This window comes from Equus quagga, chromosome 20 (genome assembly GCF_021613505.1).
Source record: "Equus quagga isolate Etosha38 chromosome 20, UCLA_HA_Equagga_1.0, whole genome shotgun sequence".
Classification (NCBI taxonomy): domain Eukaryota; kingdom Metazoa; phylum Chordata; class Mammalia; order Perissodactyla; family Equidae; genus Equus; species Equus quagga.
The window spans coordinates 13692521-13711953 of record NC_060286.1 but is presented as its reverse complement, the minus strand read 5'-3'; the positions used below and the strand labels follow the sequence as shown (position 1 = coordinate 13711953).

At 48.1% G+C, this 19433-nt stretch overlaps 1 protein-coding gene across 2 annotated transcripts in view; it reads right to left on the bottom strand.

Annotated features, from left to right (window-relative positions):
• Positions 1-10890: 10890 nt before the first annotated feature.
• Positions 10891-19433, bottom strand: part of LOC124231003 (DNA repair protein RAD51 homolog 2) — a 560668-nt gene continuing 552125 nt past the window's right edge. Inside the window, exon 13 of one of the 2 annotated variants that reach the window (XR_006886344.1) lies at positions 10891-19124. The gene's annotated coding sequence lies outside the window, so the exon portion shown is untranslated. The other variant, XR_006886345.1, reaches the window with a different exon arrangement.

Sequence of the window (19433 nt, the reverse complement as noted above, 5' to 3'; positions counted from 1 at the left end):
CCCAAGCGCTGTGCTCAGTCTGTCTGTTCTCTTAGAAGTGCGCCTGGGAAGCCTGGAGTTATTTGTTTCCGAAAGGTAGGCGCTCCTCAGGTGGGTGGTCTCAGCATTTTCTGTGTGTTTAATTCCCTCCCTCTCTTTTCAGGACCACTGAGGGGTTTATTCTCCCTCTCCCAGCAGTCCCCAGGGGTTTGGCTGCCCAGGGCATCTGCGCTGGGTTTTCCCACAGGCCCCTGCAAAGGCAGCCCACTTGCCTTCAGAAAGCCCTGGAGGCCCCATGGGGGGAGCGGGGCTGCAGCTGTGGGCCCCTCCCTCTGCAGCAGGCTTTGATCCATTTTTGTGGGGGCTGCGTGCAGCCTGACCTCCCAGCTCCAGCGTCTCTCAGGTGGAAAGTTCTGTTCAGCCTGTCTGTGGCTTCAAAGGCTCTCCCTTCTTGGGGCTGGGATGAGACTGATAATGGCTCTCATTTTGCTGTGGGGTGACCTCCCAGCAGCCCCAGCTTTCAATTGACAGGCTTCTGCTCTTTGCTTGGGCTGCTCTGGCCGAACTCAAACCACCTTTCTGGTTGAGGAAGCACATTGACGTCCTCCCCCATCCAGGCTCCTTTGATGGCTCAGACATGGCTTCTAGCCCAGACAAAGGTGACTGGGCCGTTGCAGCCGGCACCTGGTAAATCAGACTCTGGCTGTCAGGCAGGGTAGGCATCCGAGAGAGCCAAGGACCCTCTGAGCCTGCAAGTGTGTCAGGAGGAACCCTCACTCTGCCCTTCGGCCTCTAAAGTCGGGGCTGAAGGAAGCCATGCTTTCTGCTCTAGTTCCCTGCAGGAATCCAGTGCTGGGGACCATGGGGCACACCGCCCCGCACCCAGGCCTGACACTGGGCTCAGTTTAGCAAGGCCACCAGTCCTGAAGTTGACTCCGTTTCCCGAGATCTTGGGCCACTCACTGCCTTAAGTGGTAGGCTCTAGGCCAGCCAAACTCAGGAGGATCCTTTTATGGCCTATTATTTCCAACAGTTGTGGCCTCGGGCCTCAGTTCTCAGCCCAAGCGGTAAAGCAGGGGGCATTTGCGGCTCCTGCCCCACACCACCGCTGACCCTGTGCTCGGGCCTCCCAGCCCCCTGGCCTCGGTGGAAGGACAAGGTCTGTGCGACCAGGGCTGCTGTCAGTGGCTCTGGACAGGTTGCTGTGTCCCCAGAGGTTCGGCGGGGCCTCGGCGTGGCCGCTGGGCCTCAGCAGCTGGGGTTAGGCTGCACGTTGCCCTTGGTTTCCTCATATTTAAAATCAGGGTGGCCAAGGGCAACAGCAGTGGCGAGGAGAGCATCCTTCTCCCCCAGCCTGATAGCCCAGTGCTCTTCCTTCCTTTTGATCGTACTCAAAACAACTCCTGCAACAGAACAATGAGCCGGGAGGAGGCCGGAGGGGAATTTATTATGCTGTTGTCCTGTGGCCCAGCCTTGCCTGACTTTATCTTGCACAGAAGTCTGCGTGGGAGGAAACCTGCAGGCCCTTGGTCGGGCTCCCTGCTCCTGCACTCCTTCCCACACGGCATGCCGGAGGGACTGGGAAGAGGCTGCCATGTTAGCTGCACCGCAGTCTAAGCGGCAGCAAGACGGGGATCAGCCTAGATCCCCCAAAACTATGACCGCGACCCTGTGAAACCACAGAGACTCCCTGCACTTAGAGCGTGCCCGAGTCCATCCTGACAAAGAGAGGGCCCCACACACGAACCAGTGCCAGACAGGACCTTTCCAGAGCTTCTCTCTCCAGCCAGTTTCCTCTCTTCTCAGTCCCGCCTGGGCGAGTGAGTTATGCCCGGATGTTTGTGGACTGCCCAGCTTCTCACATAGGAAAGGCCACTTGGTTAGGCGTTTCATCTCTTCCCCCAGTGTGGTGGAGAGGGGAGAAGGGCTCGGAGCCTTGGGCCTGAGAGGTGCTTGATCAGTATCAGTTCTGACAAGATTTTCCCCTGAATGTGAATGTTTTGCCATCCGTCTGCTGTTGGCAGGGTCTAATGAGGTCCTTGAAGCAACCTTAATCTCAATCAATCCATCACTCAAACTGTAGCGCCAGTGGTGCTAATATTCAGAAAATAAACAAATCCTTTCTCATTAGCCAGCCAGGTGCTGTGGGGCGCCGCAGGACACTGGACTGACTGTTTCTGTGGAGCTTGAGTCTCTGGTACTGCTGCGGATCAAGTGTAGGTAGACCTGGGCTTGAGGTCTGGCTCCATCATCATTCACTGAATGACCTTGAACAGGCTACATGCCCTCTCAGAGCCTCAGCTTGCTCATCTGTAAGATGGGCATGAGAATAGTCCCCTTGTAGGATTGTTTTGAAGATCAAATAAGATAACGAATGTAAATTATCCAGCATGTGTTAAACGGTCTATAGAGTGTGGTCATTACCATTACCACTATTTCATATAGGTGTGAGGGTCTGATCTGACCTCCTCCGATCCTGAGTAGCATCCTCGAGTGAGCCGTGAGCCTTGCTCTCAACCATGAGGAGCAAACACATGAGGAACACAGAGGAAACAGACTCGCAGCACAAGGGTAACAAAGTTGCCCTCAGACACCGGCAGCAAGCCCAGGCCCTGAACTGGGTTTTCTAGACCTCCGGATTCTCTCGCTCTCCAGTCACGTCATCTCTCCATGCAAACCCTCTGTATTCATTTCCTGGGGCTGCTGCAAGAAATCATCACAAACCTGGTGGCTTAAAACGGCAGAAATATATTCTATCAGTTCTGGAGGCCAGGAGTCCAAAATCAAGGTGCCGGCAGGGCCAAGCTCCCCCAAAAGCTCTCAGGGATAACCCTTCCTCGGCTCTTCCAGCCTCTGGTGGCTCTTGGGATTCCTTGGCGGGGCCTGCAGAACTCCAGTCTCTGCCTCTACGTCTCTGGGCCTCTTTCTCTTGTGTCTCTTATAAGATACTTGTCATTGGATTCAGAGTCCACCTGGGTAATCCAGGAAGATCGCATCTCAAGATCCTTAGCTTAGTTACATCTGCAAAGGTCCTTTTCCAAAGAAGGTCACATTCACAGGGTCTAGGGATTAGGACGTGCACATATCTTTTGGGGGGCCACCATTCAGCCCACCATACCCACTGATCCTGACAAATGTCCCATTGGATTATGACTAAAAAGTCAAGACGAGAGCTCTCACTTGTGGCTGGTGAGGAAGGTCACTCCTCTCCATGCTGATGTCACGGGTTCTCCACTTGGCCCCAAAAAGGGAATGGGGTCAAAAGATTATCAGAATATAATCTGGCTGTTCATTCTTTATGTCCTGGCAGGTGGTGAAGACCAGCTCCTCCTGCCCTGTGGAAAGCCGAGACTCCCCTGTGTTCAACGGCAGGGCTCAAATCAGAGCTGTGTCCTGGGGCCTCCTGTTCTTAGCCAGATACACTGGGATTTCAAAGCCCATTGTGCCCCTGAAGGCATATGAGTGTGCTGTGAAGACCTATTTCCAAATGGTATGGTGAGTCTCCTTCCTGCCAAGCCCCACAGGAAGCATGAATTCTCACAGTGCTCAAACCTTTCCCCTTCTCCTCCTCTCCTCGCCATCCTCCGGGGGGCCCACACCCACATGGAACATCCAGGAGACTCGACTCCTCTCTTTTCTCAAAGGCCTCCTTGGCCTGGCTCCCTTCTCAGGGCCCTGCTCCCCTGAGGCTCCTCCCTTCCCTGTTTCCTCTTTCAGCCCCTTGTTTAGCCATAAAGATCCATGTCTAATAGAAAGGACCTTGTCCCAGGGGCACCCAGGCCTTTTTCAGGAAGACTTTCCCCCCAAAATTGCTGACACTTGAGCTACAAGACGGTAAGGAAAGAAAGATTACAATACAACAGTATTTTTTATTCTTCCAATCAAATAATACTTATATACAGATTTAACATAGGCCTCAGCTCCTTCTAAGTGGTTTCAAGAAAAACCCAATTCTGTGCCCTTTCCCTCTGAGGAGTCTAATTCAGCGGGCTCTGCTGATGGCCTTGCCTTTCTCCCCCACAGCTACTATTAATAACTTCGCTTTTGTAGCTTTCTCTTTAAAGATGTTCCTCCTATTTCTGGCTCGCACATGTTGATGAGTGGCATGTGTAGAGTTCAGCTTTCACAAATGTGGGGGCTCTAAATACCGGCTCACGTCCTTACAGAGTCCCGCATGTTTACTGGAAAAGCCACTGTGACCCAATAGTCTTGAGAACAGGTAGTAATGAAGATGGACCAGAAAGAAGGGAATATAAGACGTGGCAGACAAGGAAATTCTCAAGTCTGTTCCTTGCTTAGCCAAGGATGGGTGGCAAGGAGACAGGTGAAGTCCATTCTGCTCTGGACCATCCTTCAACTTGTACTGAGGGCTCCACTTTCTTCCCTATCCCTGTGAAGAATTTGCATCTTCACCCATAGACTGTGAGTTCTGTGTGCACAGAACATAGCCCTTGAGACCTGGAGAGTCCTCAGACCACGTTAGAGTGTGAATCCCGGAAGGATAAGATCTACACTGTGCTCGTACATTGCTAGCGGAAATGTAAAACAGTTCAGCTACTCAGGAAAACAGGACCGCAGTTCCTCAGAAAGTTAACATAGAATTACCATATGACCCAGCAATTCTACTGCTAGGTATATACCCGAAAGAATTGAAAACAGGCACCCAAATAAATATCTGTACACACACGATCATAGCAGCATTATTCACAAAAGCTAAAAGGTGGAAAGAGCTCAAATGTCCATCAATGGATGAATGGATAAACAAAATGTGGTGTATCCATACAATGGAGTATTACTCAGCAATAAAAGGAATAATCCATGATACCATGTGGATGAACCTCAAAAACATTATGTTAGGGAAAGAGGCCAGACAAAAGGCCACATACCATATGATTCTATCTGTGTCAACTCCGGAACAGGTACATCCATAGAGACAGAATGCAGATTGGTGGCTTCCAGGAGCTGAGAGGAAAGGGATTTGGGGAGCACTGCCTAATGGGGATGGGGTTTCCTTTTGGGGTGATGAAAATGTTTTAGAGCTAGATAGAAGTGGTGGTTGCACAACACTGTGAATGTACTAATTGCTACTGAATTGTTCTCTTTAAAATGTTTTATGTTATGTGACATTCACCTAAAAATTATAATAAATCATGATAAAAGTTAGAAACGTAAAAAAAAAAATCGACTTCTGTCTTGTGTACACACAACCCAATCCCTGCTCTCACTCTCACTTCACATTTCCTTCCTGGGCCGACCCGTGTGCCCGTTGTAAGTGCTTGGGGACTGAATTGGCTCCTGGTGCAGATTACTGTCAGGCTTGCTCTTGATCCCACTTCTGAGACACATCCTCTAAAATTCCATGACTAAAGCTGAGTCTGTACAGTGGCAACCAAACATTTGAGCAGAGAACAATGGGTGTGGGTGAGAACGCCTTAATAGCCAGAGTGATCTTTCCCAATATTTGTCTCTGTGGTGGTAAAGCAGATTTTCCAGGCAGCATTAATGAGTTTGTACATTTCCATGTCTTTAAGAATTTCTACTGGCTGCAAGAAGAAAAAGAACACAATGGTAAGACACCTAGAAAAAGATGTTCAAGGTCTGAGTAAAACCCATCCAGGGTTCTCTTTGAAACTGTTGTTTGTTGAAGTTATAGAGGAAGAAAGTTCATTCTCCCATTCTATTTGCTCCAACTTTTATTTGAGGAATCTAGAGAGAGCTTTCAGTTTTGTGCTTCCAGAACAAAGACGTTTTGGGACTTAGAAGAGAAAAATGTCTCTAAGGAGAACTGGGGACATGGGGACTTCCCTGTTAACTGGGCAGAATGCTGTGAGTCCGATGACTGAGCTGTCGTTTATTCATGCACTCACTCATTCACTCACTTAACATGGGCCTGCCATGTGCCAGCAGGCAGTTGGCTAGGCTACTGGCTAGAGTGGCCAGAGGAGACCCCGTCCCTGTCCTTGCTGCATTTGCAGCTCAGTGAGAGAGCAGGGCAGGCACACTGGGAAAGTCATGGCCACACTGCAAGTGCTCAGGCAAAGGTAGAGAGCCACAGGAACGCCCGGAGTCACTTCCTGGGGTGACGGGAAAGGCCTCCCAGAGTTGGTGACATCTGAGCCCAGAGTTGAAGGAAGACTGAGACAGAGGACGAGCATTTCAAGTATGTAAGCGCACTATCCGCAATGGCCCAAAGGCATGGAAACAGGTGGTGCATCTGGGGAGCGGGGCATTTGGAAGGCTGGAGAGGGCTGCAGAGAGGAGAGCAGGCTGTCAGGGCAAGTCAGGGCCAGGCTGGGAAGGGTCTTGCATTTGACCCAATTCCTTCTGCTGACTTTGGCCTTTTCTTGAGAACAACAGCCAAATATTTATCATAAATCATTTCCTTTAATCCTGTCAATAGCCCTTTTATACAGATGAAGACTGTGAGGCTCAGAAAGGTTAAGCAATTGCCCCAAAGAAGGCCACAACCTCACTGGAATGTACAGGAAATGCCCAGAATGACTGAGAGGTTGTCGCTGGAGAGGCAAGGAAGAGGATGGGTTCAGGGGGGACAATGGAGGCTTTACCTGCCATCAGTACCATTTCATTTCTTAAGCCAGGATGGGTGCAAGGATGCTCTTTATAACTTTTTGTAGTTATGAAATTTTCCTAACTTCTCAAGCCACTGGACTAGTGCATTAGGGTGGCCCCTCTGCTGGAAAGCTCACAGTGTGTGGAGACTGCGGGGCCTTGGAAGCACGGGAGCTGCCCTTTAATGTTCCAGTGTCCACTGGGCTCCCACTGCGGTGGCCAGTAAGTTGCTACGTTTTTATTCCCTTTGCCAAGGTCTCAGAGGCAACACTTCTACATAAAAAGGAGGACCGAGAGGTTTGGCGCTCCTGGCCCTCAGGCAGATGGTTCCTGGAACTCAAAGCTTCCCAATCGGGACAGTGCAAGGCAAGGGGTGAGTCTAAGCCCCACTCTGTGTCCTCAGGGTCGGCTCACAAACTGCTGGACGGACGGCGCTCCCAGTTCTTTTTCAAGTGAATTTCCCTTCAGTTCACTGTTTGCTTTTCCTGCCAGAGCATCCTGCCCCCTCCAGTGCAGTCCTGAGGAGGAGACCCAGCCCCTGCCTTCCTGGTGTGCAGAGCTTTAAACAAGAGCCCTCTGCCCATCGGACATCCTTACCATTTCCAGCTATTGAGTGTAATCAGGTGTGCCAGGATCTGATTTCAAAGCCCAAAGCCAAGGGACTCAGAGGAATCCTCTCTCCCTGTTGCTCCAGAGGGAGACAAAGGGGACTGAACAAACAGGATGTGCTGAGAGCTGCACAGAGCACTGCCCCAGCAAGACGGGTGGGCGGGATGCAGGGCTGGAATCGACGGCCCGTAGGCTGGGGCGTTGGCGTGTGTGGTTAATCATGCCCAGGAGAAACAAGGAGCAGAATAAGAACAGACACAGTGATTCATCTGACAGCCTCTCTGGATGGTTCTTGATAGTCAGTCATGCTCTTCCAGGCTCTGGGAAGTTACAGAATCCCTGCCCTATCAGAAGATCCTGACTCTGGCCATGCACCTTGCAGAGAATGTTGATATTTCCAGAAATGAGAGAGAACCAGCCGTGCCTTGTGGGGCAGCAGAGGAGTAGTACTCAGGGATCTACCTGCGAGTCAGGACTGATGCAGGCGGCAGGTGGGGACAACGTTGCAGCCCAATGTTCGGGTCCTGGTGGATCTGTTTGTTTCTCTCTCTTCTATCCCAGACTCTGATTGCTGGGCTTGGGAACTTGCATCTAGTAAACTCTCTCAATCATTAACTTGAGAAAGTCATTCCAGGGAACAGGACCCTTCTGAGATTTCCTCCTCTCCTTCCCACTGCCCACAGTTTTATATGAGAGAAATCAGAGATTAAAATAGTACTCATCAAGACCAGACTTGAAGGCAGACAAAGGTCATTGTTGGCAACAAGAGTGGGAAGTAACTTCCACTGGGAAGGGGTACCCCTGGGGGTAGACTGACCCCTCACCAATGCAGAACTTCTGCCCCTGCTTCGTCATCTTTCAGAGCTGCTGTCACTGGGACTTTTCAACCACGAGTGTTTGGAATACAGGCTACAGGCACTTCTGGTTCTTAGGGTTACCTGGCATCCTGTGGATGAGGCAGGAGGGAGAAATGTCCTCCCATACACAGAACAGTCCAACACAACTGAAGAACCGCTCCCGCCTCTTACTAATAGAGCAATACTGGTGGACTCAGTCATTTCTGACATTCAACTCAACCCTGAGCTTCTCCAACCTAAAGGCTTTGAACCTGAAACCTCCAAAAAGAGTCTCTGAGAGGGAGAAGCAGATTCTAAAGGCCACTGCTGGTTCTAGATGAAATAAAAAGCACCCAGAAAATGAAAACCTGCCTGGCACCTATAGTTCATCATTGCCTCTAAGGGCAACTCTGAAATAAACTCAAAAGTTTCCAAAAGAAAATTTAATCTGGCATCAAACCAGAATTTTCTAGAGATGCTTTCTCCCAGGGCTGGAGTTCTGGAACTGGAGATTCAGCGGCCACCTCTCAGCTTCCATAAAATAGGGCTGGACATATACTAAGTTGCTTTGTCCCTATACAGTGTAAACAGCTGGCAGGCTACACTTCAGCAGTAGCTAAGGAAGAAGATCCCAGCTAAGAGTGGGTATAGAGAGAGCACAGTGAACGTGCTAGTTATAAGTGATTTCTGTTTATGTAAAGAGACAACATGACTAGAGCTTTTCCTTAGTATGGCCAGAGTGGAAACTGAGTGTGGGGGCCTTGGGACAATTTTAGCTACATTAAATGGACTATCTAGGGTTGTCTTTGCGGAGGAGGCAAGGGGAACCCAGCAAATATCGGCCAGATTCTTCTTAAAGGGAGAGACTTGATGAATCCATCACTCACTCATAAGCAAACCACCTTCACAAAGAATTTAAATTCTAGGGAGATTATGAGCACAAAGTTGCGATGCCTTTCAGAACATGATTTATGATTCAGGATGAACCACTGCTAACTCTGGGGTTACCCAGCCAGGGAGGGTGGGAAAGGCAGGCCCATTAATCACAAGATGGCAGGAGGCCCCTCCAGGTGAGCCAACTGCACTCAGGGAGGAAGTGAGCCCAGGTGGAGAAGAGAAAGACAGGAGAAAAAAACACCCTTCCCCTCGACTCCTGGTGTGGCCAGGAGACAGATCTGCTTGAGGGACCCCGGAGGGATGGTCTAACCTGCATTTTCTCTCAGAACCAGAGTGACTGGAGCTTGCTCTGCCACTCACTAGTTGTACAACAGTAACCAAGCTACCTAAACCCGAACCTTGGTCCTGTATTTGTAAGATGGGGTTAATGGTACCTGATTCAGAGGGTTATTAGGGAAATAAGTGAGCATTGATTGTTCCAGGCCTGGTATGAGGTCTTGGAGAGACCACAGTTAAAAGGCTGACAGTTTCATGAGGTCACTTATGTAGTGATCTGGGCACGGACACTGCCCACCATATAGTAGCTGCTCAACAAACACACTTATAAATGTTGTCCAGCCTGAAATCATTACAGTCATGTTGTGTGGAACAAAGAGAGGGTAGACAAGGAAGGCTTTGCTGAGTGGTGATGGCTGAATGGAGACCTGAATGACAGCAAGGCTCCATCCTGAGATCTTTGCTCCCCACCTTCTCCTGCCATCTCTACCAAATGGGCACATGCTGTGCGTGAGAACCCTTGTGCCAGGCCCCTGGACCTGATATTACACAGCACATTATAGCTTCAAAACTGGTTTTATGTATGAGAACAAATGTCAGCAGTTTTCTAACTTGCTCATTGGAGCAAGAGTTATTCCATGGAGAGCCTGCAGGGATGGTGGGAGAGATTTTGAGCTCATATCCCCTTCAACTGGAGAAGCCCTTCTTAGATCAGCTTTATGCCCTGGACCTTTAAGATCCAACTTAGGGAGTGCCTTCGATGTGCCCGACACTGCTCTAGGTGCTTAGGACCCTCAGTGAACCAGTCAGAGACGCCTGCCCTAGAGCTTCCACCATAGCCGGGAAGATGCACAATGAACGGTAAACGTAATGAGCTGTTTATTATGCTGGATGGTGATGAGTGCTTTGGGAAAGTAAAAGTCGAGCAGGATGGGGGTAAGGAGAGTGGGCTGCAATTTAAACAGGGTAGGTCTCATGGAGAAGGTAACATTTTAGCAAAAACGTAGAGGTGAGGGAGTCATGCCAATATCTGGGGGAAGGCGGTGAGGGTGTCAGCTAGCATTCCAGCAAAGGTTCAGAAGGGCAAAGGCCCTGAGGGGAAGGTGCCTGGTGACAGGAGGAACAGCACAGAGACCGGGGTGGCAGCAGCAGGTGAGCACTGAGAGGTGGGAGAGCAGGTGCAGCTGAGCATGTCAGGCTTTCCAGGAGGGAGGGGGGTCTTTGCTTTCAGTGCGAATGTAAAGGAGTTACTTCAGAGTTCTGAGCAGAGGAGTAGCACAATCTGATTCGTCTTCAACTGGAGGGCGGGTCAACGCAGTAACCCAGGTTCAGGCTGCTGGGGAAGTTTGGAAAATCACCGGTTTCTCCACACGGTCACCCTCATGGGCCCCTTTGGATGAAGACTAAGCAGATGACTTCTATCCCCATTTTACACATTGGGAACTTGTGACTCAGGGAGGTCACAGGGGTTCTTTGAGGGCACAGAGCTGGAAGGTGGTGGGGTGGGGACTGAAGTCCTGCAGCCACCCCTGGCTTGGTCTCGGATGGATTGCTGGACACCAGGAGCTGTCTGCTCCACAGCGTCCACACGACTTTCTCGTGTCCTTGAGGACTGTTTCAGTGCAGAGAAAGGACTACCAGGCACACATTTTGGTTTTCCAAATTGGTATTTTATTTATTAAAGTTACACATTGAAAAACCCAGTTTTCCTTTACGCTTTAAAGTTCGTATTACAAATCTTATTTTATTCTAGCATAGTCGTAGCTGCTCAGCACAGGTTTGTGGACCAGGTCCTCACATTTCAAAAGCCCCTTCCTTGCCTTTGCCTCAACAATGAACCCAATACATTCCACCTAGCACATCCCACATCATCGTCCTGCAGTAAATCACACCGGAAAGGAAGAGGGAGCCCTGCTGATGGCCTGGGGTGGAGGTGCAACTGGGCCAGGCTCGGCTGGTGGAGGGGGCACGGGGCGGGGGGGTGGGGAGGGGTGGGGGCTGGGGCTGCAGGCCTCAGGCCCGTGGGGCTGACTTCCTGCCAGGTACTGTGCGGTGAGGGCAAAGTTGCAGGCTGGTTTTGCTTCTACCATGTTGATCAACGGAGGCTCAAGGGGCAGCTTTGCGGCAGAGGGCCCCTCGAAGCCCCTCTCCGTCTACTGTCCCCCGACATTTTATCTCTGCTGGTCTAACTCCTCCCCTCTCCCTTTGGCCTCTCAGTACTCCAGGCTTTCCCCTTCCCCCTCCTTCCTGCCGCCTCCCTCCCCTCCCCTCCCCTCCCTTCATTGCTCTCAGGAGCTCTCCGCCCTCCCTTCCTTCCAAAGCCCACACTCTTTGTTGCTGAATTCAAGGTTCTCAATACAATAAAGCTTTGATGATTTGCCCCAATTGAGGAGGAATGTCAGCTTAAATTAATGAAGGGTCTGAATAATAGAATTTTAAAGCAAAGTTTAGTTGCTTTCACGTTGTAAGACATCCTTTCCAGGGAGAAGCCTTCGCATTTACATGCAGTAATGGCTACTGCTGAGAAATGGGGCAATATGTCTTAGAGACTCTTTTAAACGCTTTCACAGAAAGAGCCCTTTATAATTGGCATATACTTCCTTTCAGTCTGAGTGTTTCTGCTCCTAAAACCTTTCATTTTCAGCGACCACCGTTTCTTTTCATCACCGTGATTTGACTGGGCTTCTCACAGAACCACCGCAGTTTCAACTCCTGAATTTTTTATGCCAGAGACATTTCTACAGGAAAGTCTCTTTAGAAATGTTTAGTTTTCAATTACATGAGTAATACATGAATACATTCTCTTTGCAAAAAAACCTTAAAAAGCAATAAATGAAAATCTTATAAATAATAAAATAATCTGTGTCCCAGTTTATATCACTTTCTTTAAGGTGGTACGAAGGTATCATCTAAAACAAACTATCTTGCCCAAAATCCCTTCTTTGGGGTCCTATCCCAAAAGAACCAACCATCTACAGCTGACTGGGTCTTGCTTTCTTGCAAAAATAAGGACTCCCTGAGGTAGTGCAGGCTCTCAGCTCCTGCTCGGTACGGGTAGGCCTCAATCATTGGCATCTCCTTGATTTTATCTCTGCCAGGAATACTCACCAAGATGAAGCGCATACGGCAAATGCTAACAATGACTAAATCTAGACAAGGGTACTTGGGTGCTCATTATACTATTTTCGCTACTTTTCTGAATGTTTTAAAATTTCATAATAAGAAAGCAAAACTCACCAAATTCTAAGACACCAAAATGGCCAAATGACCCTTAGAAGGACACAGGATCACTTCTAATTACTGCTGACCTCCTCCTCCCAGGGATTCCCAGCCCTGCTCTGGGAAGGCTGAGCCTCCTTGTTAGGCACAGTAACGTGAGCAACGCATGCTATATTTCTCAGCAACGCGCAAGCCCCTCTTGGCAAGCCCTTTCACGTATATTCTTCTTTTACTCTCACAACAATCCCTTGGGGGCTAGGAAAGGCAAGTGTTGCCCCCATTTTACAGATGAGGAAACCACAAGGTTTAGTGATGCTGCCTAATAATTCTGGCTCAGTTATTGCTTTCTTACTAGGCAGCAAGCATTGTTCTGGGCACTACATGGATTAACTAATTTCATCTTTACAACACTGTGAGTTACCTGGGTGGCTTGCCCAAGATTACAGTGCTAGTAGGTGGTAGATTGGAACATGAACCCAGGCAGTGTACTCATGAGCCCGAGCTCCTGAACACCCACCCCCTCACGTGATGACATTACAGACACCTTTCTAGTATTCTAAGAGTAGAAATCTGGCAGCATCCAGGATTCATTTCAGACTGTAAATGTGTTTATTTGACCCACACAGTATTTTATAATTTTTGCATTAGTTGCCATAATTTAACGATTTATTTAAAGAAAGATTTCATCTGAAAATCCAGATTCTGGCTTCCCTTAAAAAGTCAGAGGTTCTGGCAACATTAGGTGGGCATCCCACAAAGTAACAATTGGCTGGAGCTGAGCACATGCTGCCCCTTTAGGCAGGGTGTTCTTTTTCCATTTTGTCACAGTCCCCACTACTCCCTATTATTGTACCTGGCCTCCTTTTAGGACTCTGTTAGCTGTCTAGCATGACATTTGAATTTGCAGCCCCTGTACTGTAAAAAGCCACAACTTCAAAGAAATAGAATGTAATGTCTGTCCTGGTGCTGTCAATGTACTACCTAAGTCATGTATTCATCCATCTGTCTATCCATCCAACCATCCCTTCATGTATCCATCCATCTCTCTTTTCACTCTGTCTACCTCAGTCACCCTCACTCCCTAGCGGAGCTATTTTCAAACAGACTGCACAGAGTCACACCTGCCATTTCTTGACCAGTATCTACTTCTCTCCCACTCAGGATTAGAAGGGCGGCATCAGAGGATGGGAAAGGATCTATTGAAGGAAACAGAGTTATGGCAGGTGTTAGGGACTGAACTGTGTCCCCCCCCAAATTCATAGGTTGAAGCCCTAAGCCCCAATATGACTGTATTTGGAGACAGGGCCTTTAAAAGGAGGTAATTAAGGTTACATGAGGTCATAAGAGCAGGACTCTAATCCAGTAAGACTAGGATCCTTATAAGAAGAGGAAGAGACACTAGCAGCACACACAAAGGAAAGGTCATGTGAGGACCCAGTAAGAAGGTGTTCGCCTGCAAGCCAAGGACGGAAGTCTCAAGGAAAACCAAACCTGCTGGCACCTTGATCTTGGACTTCCAGCCTCCAGAACTATGAGAAAATAAATTTCTGTTGTTTAAGCCATTCTGTGGTGTTCTGTTATGGCAGCCTTTGCAGACGAATACAGCAAGGAACTGTTTTCCATGTGTACCCCATCCACCCTGTCCACTTTCCCAGACCCTGGCCCTTTCACCCTGCACAGGCAATCACCTAACACCCAAGGCCATTTGGGTTAGTTACTAGGAAAAGTGGTGAGCAATCCCCATTAAGAAGGTCTATTATTTCTCCAGAAGTGTGAATACCACCATCAGCATGGGCTGGGAGGGCAGGGAAAGGGCTGGGAAGATGCCACTAAAGAATTCCACCAGTGAGATGCACTCAGGACATTTCACTAAACCCCGTGTACCTAAAATAGGGAGATGTTGCCTGAAGTTCACAGTAGAAGGAGACTTTGAGCTGAGATGTGGGCATAGAAAGTATTAGCAAGGCCCATGACAGCTTAAGGAACATTGAGAACTGCAGATCCATCCAGCTGCTTGGTTAGGCTCGGCAAGCTGGTTTTGTCTGGAGAGTCTAAGCCCAGCTAAAACGAGTGATGGTCAGAATAATTACTGCAAAATTGGCTTCATCCTAAGCCTTCCTATGGGTTTCCTCCAGGTGTTCTAGTGAGAGAAGCTTATGTTATTAACACGAAGATAGGTGGTTGCTGATTAACCCCAGAGGGGCCTAGAGAACTGGGATAAATCCAAACTGGCTTCTGCTCCATCTTTGCATCACTTTCAAGCTGTTAGAGTGGCGATGACTGTAGAGTTTGGATGATGGTGTTGGAGAGGCTGGACAAACCCCAGATGAGTTCTCAGATCCTAGGGGACAGCCAATGGTAACAGACTTCAACCTCAGATTCTAAATGGAATAAGCAGAGATCTGGAAATGATCCAGAGGAACTGGCTCTAGAATCCCACAGCGGCAGGTTGAGAAACACCATCAGAACTACCTTGTCTGCCGTAATAGGCTCCTAGGGAAACTTTGCGATTTTAGTCAGTAGATAAAAGTGCCAGTCACAGGATAAGGTTTGACCAAAGATTTAATCAACACTGACAAACTCAGAACTCAGGAAAGGGCAGGGAAATAGAGTTGTTTAGATTTGCTTCTAATTCACTTCTAGCCTCATGTGCACTGAAAAGAACGTGGAAATACTGACATTTGAATGGAGACGGTTTGGATTGGCCTTTTAACCACTTGATGAGGTATAAAGGCAACAGTCTCTAATGAACAAAAGGCAAAGCCACTATCACGATCCAATTTTTCCCCGGCCCTCTAGTTGACGTGTGAATTCAGATAAAGCAGTTTCTCTGACTCAGTTGAAATACCACAACAGCACACATGACCAGTCCTCCAAAAATATCATGAAGATTGTGAAAACTGCCAATGAAGAGCTTTGGGCATCTCGAGAGAACACGATTGGCAAAGACCGTAGCTGAACAGAACTTGTGCTCTAAATCTTAGTTTGAAAGTAAACAGTTTTGGACTTCTTATTCAGGGATCTAGGACCAGGACTCCAGGAGGCTGGCTGGACAAAGGGGAGGGTCTGGGATGGGGACTATGGATCCTCACAAGGGGTCAGAAGAAGGTCTTGGGATTAGTGGAGCTAGAATATCTTCCTTCAAGGCTCAGTCAAGCTTCCCCAGTGGAAGTTTCTCTTGCTTCTACTGATGCCTGATTTCAGGGAAAGGGAAAGTGCTCCAAAGATTAAGCGAAAGAGGAAAGGTGCTCTGGTCCCATGGTGGAAACGGGATTTTCTTTAGCTTAGAAAGGATTTTACTTCCATTCCTCCTTCCATACCACACCTTTCCCAATCTTCCTTATATTATCAAATAAATTTTAAGAGCTCTTCCTTCCCACTCACTTGTCCTATACCTCTGTGATTGGGCACTTCAACAAGGAGAGAAGCAGGATACTGGAGTCAGGGGTCAGGGGATGAGCAGTAATGGAGGACTAGGCTGTGACAGGAGAGATCAGTCTACAGTGACAACAAGGGAAGAAGCAGCAAGAGAGAGTGAGTGTCCTTGTAGCAATCCAGTTAAGGGCACAAACAGTGCACTGGAGTCATCATTGCCTCACCCTCTCGCAGCCCTCTCATGGAAGTTGCCTTGCCCACATCTGCTGCTGCTTAGGCAGCCATACTTTCACCTCCTCCGCCTCAGTCCGCAACTGACTAGCTGGCTAGTGACCAATGATATTATCTGAGACAAAACAATAAGAGGAGGCTGAGCCAGTGAGATTGTCTCTTAGGAATTTTAACTAGGAAATACCAAGGGAAAAGGCCAATGGGAACTGAAGTTGAAAGGCTGCGGTGTAGAGAGGAGCTCAAGAGACCAGGATGAGCCACATGCAAGCTGAAGTTCTGAGTAAGCAGAAGTACACAGTCTGTAGGGCGCGTCTGCTGGGAGAGAGAGAAGCTTCAGGTAGAAATGCAGAGAGAAGCAGAGACTCCAAGGTACTGAATCCCCAGGGCTACCTCTGTCTCCTCAAGGCTTTCCAGTTCTAGGCCACCTGTATCCTTAATGACACCTGTTCCCTTTTACCAGAGGTAAGTGATTTTTCTCAATCAAAAGAACCCAGCTATAACTGTTTCTACAAGTTCCATGTAGGTAAGTTGAAACTGAATTATTATCTAAAGACATTTGCTTCAAGGTGAATGAGTAAGCTGGTTCCCTAGGCAAACGTGGCCTACCACCACTGCTTACTTGGAAGCATCTTGTGTCCTTGAGACTAGGTTTTAGGCAGAAAATGGTGTGACCAAATTTCTCCCTTTGTTCTTATGATGTCAGTGTAGGCAAAGACTATTTTTGAGTCCTGAAGAAAGGAGGTCTTGGGATCTACAAAGAACTGGTTTGGTCTGAGAAAGCAAAGTCCTTTTTAAGTTACTGAGATCCAGTTCTACAAATCCCTCAGAGGGAAGCTTTAAAACCATGATGTTTTACTAGTTAAAAGGAGCAAAGAGGTGTGGCAGCCATGTTTGTTCGGCGACAAGATCTCGTGAATCATTTCCCTTTCTGATTTCAGGACTCGGGAGCCTGAACTGGAAGGAAAAGCGAGAGCAGCTCTTGTTAATATGAGCCCTCATCTGTTATGTCCACAGCCTCTTGGAAATGTCCCCCAGCAAGGCTGCCATCAGCACTTGACTGAAAACACATGGACGCGGCCCACTCAGAGCAGGAATTCATTATTGGAAGAATAATAAGGGAAAGTTTTTTTTCCTCTCTCTCTGCTGCTGGGAGAGCTGCTTTCTGGAAAAGTCACAGGGCTTAGAGGAAATTTGAATCATGTCTGGTAACAAGGGGAGGAATGGAGGCAGAAGAGCATGCTTCCAGGAGACTTTCACGCAAAGCATGACAGTCCTGGGCAATTCAAAGTGAGTTGTTCCATCTTAGATGTATTACTGAAATCAGGCCATGGCTCCTCTAACCCACACTCTTTCCCAGAGTTAGAGTCTGATGGCTCCAAGGGAAGAGTACTCAGAGTTAACTGGGTTTCCCTGGCTTCTCTTCTTTTTCAAAAATGTCATCTGTGAACTCAAAAGGGCTGTAAAACTATCTGGTCTTCCTTCCTTAACACTACCCCGTAAGTCTTTGATATATACCAGGTAGTCCAAGGGAAAGGAATATTTAAGTAGTGAATACGAAAGAAGAAGACATGTGCCAGCTCACTGGGTGTGGCAGAATGTGGTCGACCTTCCGAGTGTTCACCAACATCAAGTTCTCCTTCCCTCCTGAATGCAGGGGAGGCTTGTACTTCTCATCTCCTTGGAGTTAGGAATGGACACATGACTGCTTGGCCATGTGAGCAGAAGTGATGGGTGTCATTTCTTGGGGAAGCACTTAATTGCCAGTGCACAACCTTTCTCTTTCCCTCTTCCCCTACTGTGGCAATTGTGGAAGTGCATGTTGATACTGAAAGGAAATACTGAGTCATTACATGGAGGAGCACGTTCCTAGGGAGAGTCCCTCAGATGTGCATAGACTTTAAGTCATTGTGATTTCAGGGGGCTGTTTCGGCAGCAAAACCAAGTCTGTTCCGTCGTATGCTCAGTATTTATTGGTCCACTCTCCTCCCAGGTCTATTTGGAGTTCTGGAGAACTTGTGCTCCATGTGAACCCTGTCCTCACTGAAATTCAGAGAAGTAGGCCTTGTGCCTTCTCTCATACTTAGGACATTCATCTGAGAATGTGATGGGCTCCTTCCTCTCATTTGAGCAAAAGAGACCTCCACTGAATTCTCTAGTGGAATAAAGTCCTTTCACAGCCATAGGACAAAAGTAACAGAAAAAAATAACACTCCCAAGTGCTTCTAAGACCACAGCTTTTTGGGGCACAATCAGATATTTTGCACTTCCCCTTGACTTCATTTCCCTCCCCTCCCCTGGCTCCCACCCGCCAATTACCTAATCCTCAATCTCCATCTCCAGAATTCTCATTTGGTAATCCTGGACAAACTTTTAGAATCCTCTCTGAGCAGTAACTTTGCTCACCATATACAACATAAAAGACACTGTGCATGGAGTTCAGCACTTCTGCCTTAATCCAGAAATGCTCACTCTGTGGGTTGAGAGGGAACACACTCTTCTCAATCTTCACCAGGACTGCAGCACATCAATATAGCAACTGGGAGGCTAGCACAATAATGAGACAGAGTTGGACTCTGTCATACATATGTATATGTACACACACACTAAGAAAAAAATCACTGCATCACATCCAAGTTCAATAAAAGTAATTAACAATACAAGATGCCTCACTAGCATCTCATGGGTGGCACCGATTTGGCAGATTTTCAGTTCATGAACACCACCTGTGTCTTCCTTCTTGCAAACATTCCCTGGGGCCACTTTCCTGTGCATGTCTCCTCATCTTTAATAACGGTGAAATGAGAATACAGTGATGGAGCCCTACTGTATTCTCAGCACCACTATCCATGTCTTCTGTAGCCACTTCTCCCAGTGGAATCAAACCACTAGCACTGCTCCTAGTGATGCTTTTATTTGGAAAATATTCACTAAGTTCCTATTTTGTGTAGAGTGTTGGACTGAGCACTTTAGTGAACTGAGGATGACCAGTGAATTGAGGAGAGGTGGTAACAGATGTGAACAGAATTACTACTCGGGCGAGGGTGAGAGAGGAAGAGGCAAGATGGCCTGGGTTCAGCTCCGCCTTCCATCACTTTCTAGGAAGAGACTGAATTTTTCTTCCTCATTCCTCATCTGTGAAGAAAGAATAATGCAGAGTCCTACCTTGTGAGACTGTTAGGATTAGACAGGCGTATGCACATACAGTGTGTATTAAACCTTGAGCCGTACTCAGTCAATATTGGCGCAATGTAAAGGCAGTGCTTCGTCCTGTCCTGGCAGCACGGCATGTGGGGAAAAGCCCTGGTGGGCCCTGGAACAGGAGAGCATGGGGACCAGTTTGTTAATCACTGGGTGGAGAGCACAGTCTCAGTGTTTCCTGGGGTCAAAAAGATAGTCACAAGGAGGAAGCCATTTCATCTTTGACATTTGGGATTGGGATAC